This window comes from Dicentrarchus labrax, unplaced genomic scaffold (assembly GCF_905237075.1).
Source record: "Dicentrarchus labrax unplaced genomic scaffold, dlabrax2021, whole genome shotgun sequence".
NCBI lineage: Eukaryota > Metazoa > Chordata > Actinopteri > Moronidae > Dicentrarchus > Dicentrarchus labrax.
Genome location: NW_026136702.1, coordinates 22,752,415 through 22,759,332, shown reverse-complemented (window position 1 = coordinate 22,759,332; position 6,918 = coordinate 22,752,415). Strand labels below are relative to the sequence as shown.

Here is a 6,918-nt window from a genome sequence, read left to right as displayed (position 1 = left end):
AAACCTATAGAAAGGCAACAACCCTAGGCTCCTCTTCAGCACTGTAGCCAGGCTAACAGAGAGTCACGGCTCTATTGAGCCACATATCCCCATAAAGTAGCAATGACTTCATGAGCTTCTTTTATAATAAAATTATTACTATAAAAGAGAAAATTAATCACCAACTGCCATCAGCAGTTATCAGTGGCTCTCCAAGTTCAGGAACTTTAACTAATGTAAACTCAGATATATATTTAGACTGTTTTTCTGCTATCGATCTTCATCAATTAACTTCAATAATTTCTTCAACGAAGCCATCAACCTGTCTATTAGACCCGATCCCAACTAGGCTGCTTACAGCACAGAGACAGCTCTGCTTAAAGTTAATAATGACCTTTTTGATTGCTTCCGACAATGGCGTTATAGTCAGTAGTATTGTCCTCCTTGGTTTCCCTATGTCTCTGTGTGTTTGGACTCCTCCCACTCTCCTTGATTACCTGCTCACCTGTCTGACTGCTCAAACCTACCAGCCATCAACTCATCAGCCCTGCAGTATTTAAATCCCGGATCTCCATCCACTCTCCGCCAGATTGTTGCGTCTACAAACCTGGTAGCAGCCTTCTAGGCCAAGTTGGAGTACTTAAGAAAAGTATTTTTTGCTGTGAACTTTAACCCTGTTTTTCCCCGTGTCTCAGGATCATATGCTTTGCTGAAGCTACCGGCCCACTGCACCCTGTCTGCCACGCTGCCCTAAGTTTCCAGTTCCACTCTGCTTAGGGAGGCTACACCTCACCATTTCATTCCCCGGATTTCCAATAAAGCCTGTCTTTTGCACATTTTTTATCATTTTCTGATATGCTGTGGGGTCTAAGATTAATTTACAAGAAATCATTTGTTTATGAGAAACAAATCAATGTGGACTGAAGTTGTTTATTTTATTTTAAATCTTCTCCTTTTAAAATGTTGTCCTTGAACATAAATGGTGTCATAGAAGGTCCAGCATGCACCAGTTCAAAACTAGTTTTGACTGTACAAAACTTTTTAAAAAACAGCATAGCAACAGTAACTATGGGAGGGGAGCATGACATCACTTCCTGTTGGAACCATGGCTTTGATGTGACATTCTTTTGATGTCAGTTCAAAGCATCAATATTTCAATATATTAGTTTATAAGTTAAATATAGGCAACGTGGATTCACAGACATTCTGATTACGGTATTACGGGAAGTTGCATCTGTTACTTTCAGGAAGCAAAAAACAACGAAAATGAACCAAGAGAAGCAAAAAATGGTCTACTTTTACCACGACCAGGCCATTGTAGCCTTAAAGAGAGAGAACCAGGTTCTCAGAGAGGAGCATGAGAGGCTGCAGGAAACTGTCAAAGAGCTAAAAGCCAAATGTGATGACCTGGAGGAGAAGTGCAGAAGAGGGAGGTTCTCTATTTTTGACACTTGGTTTGACAGGTTATTCCAGGAGGCTTCAGACGAGGAAGAAAGAAGGAACAAGGACAGTGAGGAGAATAATGACAGAGAGGATGCGGAGGTGGAAGAGGAGAGGGACACGGACCGTCCCCAGCAGGCAGAAAACAGTATCTGCACTGAGGTGTCTGACTCTGGAGAAACCTCCCGAAAAAAGCCTTCTCTGTGGAGGAGATGTCTGACATTCATCACCTGGGGATACATAAGTCCCACAATCCCACAATGATATTATTTATAATATTATTAAAATAAAAATATGCGCATTACACTTTGTTTTACATTTGTTTCACTGCTTAGAGGAAAGTATCTCACTTCTATGTCCAAAACCATTCAATCCTGTTTCAAAATAGCATTTTTGCATTTGTTTCTGTTTATGATGAGTGTTTGCCATCCCTGTGTGAATGTGGCATGTAGCGCAAATGTGTTTTGAGTGGTCAGAAGACTAGAAAGGCGTTATACAAGTACAGTCCATTTATCATCTGAATTTCTCTTTCGCAGCAGCAACAACACACTGAAGTAGCCTACTTTAACGCAGCTGTCTTTAGTACTTGTGTACCTTTTTTAAGTTTCTCTTACAGGCTTCAGTGAAAGCGCCCACTACATTATCTACTCATTTCTTTTTTTTTTATATATATATTTTATTTGGAAAAGGCAGTATCATGACATACATTCTTTCAATATTTCCACAAATGAAAAAGTAAATACATAAGATACTTTTCCCTTTTTTTAAGTATATATATATATATACACACACACACACATATACATACAAACCTACACACACACACACACACACACACACACACACACACAGAAAAGAGTATTCTAAGATAAGAGAAATTAAATTGTATTCTTTGTGAGCCATTTAGTCCACATGAAGATCTTACAGAGATCCATCTTCACTTCCAAGAATATAAGTCCGTGTATATCCATCCACATGTATAGACTGAACATAAATTTGCACATACAGCTCAATATCCATATGCATAACCACGTTTTTTTTTCAACTTATAATCCTATTCTTATTTGTACTCAAATCTATCAACAATTTTCTCACCTTCTATTAGAAAAATAACTATATACAATGGAACCAAGGGATTTTTCAATTCTATTATTTCTATCAAAATGGGAAGAGCATGGAAAATCAGTGAAATCATACAAAGTCTGCTCGCGTTGGGGCTATGAATCAATCCATTTATTCAAGATCTGATAAAATTGGTCTTTTTGGGCCCTCAAAGAATATTCCAACTTTTCCATTAAGAAAATTTCCAAAATTATTCCATACCAATCCTCCAATGTAGGAGGCACTGGGTTCAGCCATTTTCTAGTGATTGATTTTTTTTACTTGCCGCCAAAAGGGCCTGCAGCAGCTTTGTATCTTTCCTTCCTGTCAAGAACACAACATGGCCCAGATAAAGAGTCTCCAAGTTCATGGGAATTTGAGTCCTAAATACCGAAACAGAATATGTGGAAATGATTTGCCTCCATTGAGCCACACTGTCTCCAGCATGTCGAGCTCCTATTATTGTATTTTTCCTGGTGAGGCGTCTTAAAATGTCTTATAACATTTTTCCAGCAGTGTTCTCTCCACTCCGTGGAGGCAGTTGAGGACCACTGGAAGCTGCAAACTTGCCCCCAAGTTTCCTCAGAGGGCCTTATTCCTGCTTCTTTTTCCCACTTTAATATATAAGGTGTTTTCATTCTTAGCGAAAAAAGAGCATTATACAATTTCGAAATTGACTTATTTAGTATTGCCTTAAAGGCTGAATTCAAGATCTTGTGAAACTCAAATTCTACTGTTGATAAATCTGTAAGACAGCACTTCTGATTAAAATAATGTCGTACTTGGAGGTATCTGAAAAAGTCGCTATGTTCTAGGCCATGTTTGTCCTGCAGAGACTTGAAACTCTGTAGTGTACCCTTGTTTGTAAAAGAAAGATAGGTTGTAAGTCCTTTCCCTGTCCAGGCTTCAAATCCTTTATCCGTCCTATTTGGAGTGAAATCTGAATCATATGCACACCATTTAAAAAGTCTTAGCATATTATCAATTCCATTTGACTTAACCACCTTATGCCATATTTTTAATGTAAGATTTATCCAAGGGTTTTTTAACTCTTCAAATTGAGCTGCGAGACCTCTGTCAGCTATTGTTGCTTGTAGGGGAAAATTTGTTGCCATTTCTAATTCCATCTCCTTCCATTTGGCCTTGTACTCCCCGTTGCACCAATACAGCAAAGGAATTAGCTGTGAGGCATAAAAGTACTTTCTTAGGCTAGGGAGAGCCATGCCTCCACTGTTTTTTCTTAGTTGTAAAATATTAAACCGAATTCTTGGTTTCTTTCCTTGCCAGATAAACCTGGAGATCCATTTATCCCATTCCTTGAATTGATTGTCATTCACCTCCACTGGGAGAGTCCGGAAAATATACAGTAATCTAGGGAGGATGCTCATTTTTAGTGTGTCTATTCTTGAACTCAAACTCAAAAAAGGATAAGGCTCCATCTATGCACATCTGATTTTATTTTCAAAGATAATGGCCCATAGTTTGCTTGTGATAGTTTTGAGGGATCTTTCGTCAAACTGATATTAGATATTTATTATTATATAGAGATATTTTAGTGATTCAACTTCCCAGTTAATGTTGTATTCATCCTTGAGATGTTTTGAAGCAATAAAGTTTAGAGACATAACTTGTGTTTTCGATATGTTAAGTTTATAGCCTGATACCTTCCCAAAATCAGTCAGCAATGTCATCAAACATGTAAATGATTTTTCAGGCTCCTCCAGATAGACCAGGACATCGTCAGCAAATAAAGCACATTTCTGTTCGATCCCTGCCACCTTAATGCCTTTGATACCTTCATTTTGTCTTATTGCTTGGCCTAGGGGTTCAATAAATAGAGCAAAGAGGGGAGGGGATATTGGGCAACCCTGCCTAGTTCCTCTCTCCAGCGTAAAAGAGTTCTCAATTAATCTTTATTCGCGCTGTAGGCTTATCATATAGGGCCTGATTTACTCTAATAAATCTATCCTGAAATCCCAATTTTCCCAAGATTTTATACAAAAATGACCATCTAACTGAATCAAAGGTCTTCTCCGCGTCTAGTCCCACTGTCATTGATTCAATCTTGTCTTTAGTTATCTGTTCTAGAATGTGTAGGGTCCTTCTTATGTTGTCTAAAGTTTGTTTGTGCTGGATGAATCCAGTCTGGTCTGGGTGGATGAGGTTGGGTAACAGGTTTTCTAATCTGCGAGCTAAAATTGATGTGAATAATTTGTAATCCAGATTTACAACACTGACAGGCCTGTAATTGCCACATTCCTGTTTGTCTTTATCCTCCTTGGGAATAACCGAGACAACTGACTCCCTCCAGGAGGGAGGAATTTCTCCTTTTTGCATAATCCAGTTAAATGTCCTAAGTAGTAATGGAGATAACTGTGGTTTTAAAGATCTGTACCACTCCGTGGTAAAACCATCTGGGCCTGGAGACTTACCAACCTTTAATTTAGAGATAGCCAAATCCAGTTCTTTGATAGAGATTGGCCGAGTTAACTCAATGTTATTTGAATTTGTGAGTCTGGGCAGTTCTAGGGAGCTCAAGAAAGCGTCAGTTTGGTTCTCATTGGATGCCTGGGGTTGGGAATACAGCTCTCGATAAAATATCTCAAAGCTCTCTTGGATTTCCCCTAATTTATCTTCGACCCGTTTTGTTTTGGGATTTTTAATTTTATAAATCGTATTTTCAACCTGTTGTTTGCGTAATTTGTACGCTAAAAGTTTTGCTGATTTGCCTCCTAGTTTGTAATTTTTTTGCTTCAGGAAGAGCAGCCTTTTCTGTGTTTCTAGTGTGTATAGATTATCAATTTCCTTTTGCAGTTGTTTAATTTCTCCTTTGTGGTTAAGATTACCTCTATTGCTATCAGCAATTTGTAACTGTTTTAGTTTTCCCTGCAGGTTCGCCAAAAAGTTTCTTCTGATATGTAGGAATAGAAATAATTTTCCCTCTCATTGCGGCTTTCAATGTGTCCCACACAATTATCGGTGATACTTCTCCTGAATCATTAAATTCTAAATACTATTTAGTGTCTTCTTTAAGTTTCTCCAATACTTTTGGGTCATTAAGAATGTTTGAGTTTAATTTCTACTGCGTATTTCTTGTTTTCTTTTCCAGAATTAATGACAAAGAAATCGGGCTATGGTCTGAAAGGTCAATCGTTGCAATATTACAGCCTTTTATCTTAAATTTATCTTTACTAAACATGAAGTAGGAGTCTATCCTCGAGTAGACTGAATGTGGAAAAGAGTAATGTGTATAGTCTCTACTGGAGGGGTATAGTTCCCTCCACACATCTATAATGCCCAGCTCGTCCATAAATTATTTCACTTTCTTAATCAGGGGCCTATGGATTATTTGGACGTAAACTACTCGTTTAGCTCGGTGTACTGTGAGGAGCCCCGAGTGGGACGGCTGATATTACGACCAAAAGGGGGTGTGTCTCGGTGAAATGTCGCGAGATAGCTGTCAGATTTACACTTTCCAACTCAGGCGGGGGATTTACGAGACAAATGAATAGCACCATCATTACACCATTGTCGATTCACCGCTGCCTTAGTTGAGCGGGGTGACTCCAATGTTTGGGTAAGATGATGACACACACAACTTGACGGGTAGCTAGCTGAGCAAGTTGGTAATCAAAATCATTCCCATCATAGGAATGACTGTGTAGCCCTAACAGGTTAGAGAGTAACAGATCAGAGGTATTAAAGGATGTTTAACAGGTTAGAGAGTAACAGATCAGAGGTATTAAAGGATGTTTAACAGGTTAGAGAGTAACAGATCAGAGGTATTAAAGGATGTTTAACAGGTTAGAGAGTAACAGATCAGAGGTATTAAAGGATGTTTAACTGGTTAGAGAGTAACAGATCAGAGGTATTAAAGGATGTTTAACTGGTTAGAGAGTAACAGATCAGAGGTATTAAAGGATGTTTAACAGGTTAGAGAGTAACAGATCAGAGGTATTAAAGGATGTTTAACTGGTTAGAGAGTAACAGATCAGAGGTATTAAAGGATGTTTAACTGGTTAGAGAGTAACAGATCAGAGGTATTAAAGGATGTTTAACAGGTTAGAGAGTAACAGATCAGAGGTATTAAAGGATGTTTAACTGGTTAGTAATGTGGAGTTCAGCTCAGCTAACATCACTGAAGATTAAACATTAAATAGGCTGTCCTAAATGGAAGCTAGTTTGCCATTACTGATGTGTTTGTCAGATTGTCATGGACAAAGAATAGCGCTCATATTCATGAACGTGTATTATATTATTAGCATGCTAATCGCTAGTAAAGCTAATCGCTAATTAGCCATCATGCTAGGTAAACTTGCAAGCTCACCTGGTTTATACTCTTTTTAAATCAAATGCCAAATGAATATGTTGATTTAGATAGTTTCACTCCTTATTTAG

The 6,918-nt window shown here is 38.2% G+C and overlaps 1 long non-coding RNA gene across 2 annotated transcripts; it reads left to right on the top strand.

The window, feature by feature from the left end:
- The first annotated feature begins 6,126 nt into the window (after positions 1–6,126).
- On the top strand, positions 6,127–6,678 carry LOC127377660 (uncharacterized). 2 transcript variants are annotated; one of them, XR_007887733.1, is made up of 4 exons: positions 6,127–6,216; positions 6,346–6,431; positions 6,475–6,560; positions 6,604–6,678. It is a non-coding gene; the product is annotated as an uncharacterized LOC127377660 (long non-coding RNA). The 2 variants fall into 2 exon arrangements; XR_007887732.1 differs by having other exon boundaries at positions 6,475–6,612.
- The last annotated feature ends 240 nt before the right edge of the window (positions 6,679–6,918 follow it).